Below are 579 nucleotides of genomic sequence, written 5' to 3'. Positions count from 1 at the left end.
AGCAGATGGGTCTGCAGAGATAGAGGGGAAGCAGGAACTGGGGAGAGGTGGCTGAGGCGTGCTATGGCTAGAGATCTGTGTTCCTGTGTGTCACAGTGCTGGTGACATGGCAATGCAACCACTAAAACGTGCTTTTGTACTGGCTGCACTCGAGGACAGGGCTGTCAACACAGTAAATATGAGATATGGCTCACTTTTCTCCTTGGAAAACTGCATATATGTAGTAACACTATTACAGGGCAAACCACAGTGATTTCTGGACTGTCAAACAGGCTGTGGGCATGGCAGGAATACGGACAGCAGTGCCCGGGAAGGGCAGCTTTCCCCAGGAAGCTCACCTATGACACCTGGCTGCGTGCTGATGGACCTACCCGAGCCAGGTGAAGCCCGCATGCTGGATCAGGGGGCCAGTGCAAGTCTGCGCTGGAGGGCTCTGCTGCACATCACCCAGGCGGGACTGGGAGCACGGTGAGGAACAGGCCTGTGCCCGGGGCACGCACGCTGAAGGCAGGCGGCACGGCACTGCCATCCCCGGGGAGAGCTCTCGTGCGCACCGGCCGCGCCAGCGGCCGGCCCCAA

Source organism: Corvus brachyrhynchos, unplaced genomic scaffold (assembly GCF_000691975.1).
Source record: "Corvus brachyrhynchos isolate BGI_N302 unplaced genomic scaffold, ASM69197v1 scaffold2718, whole genome shotgun sequence".
Classification (NCBI taxonomy): Eukaryota; Metazoa; Chordata; class Aves; order Passeriformes; family Corvidae; genus Corvus; species Corvus brachyrhynchos.
This window is presented reverse-complemented; position numbering follows the sequence as displayed.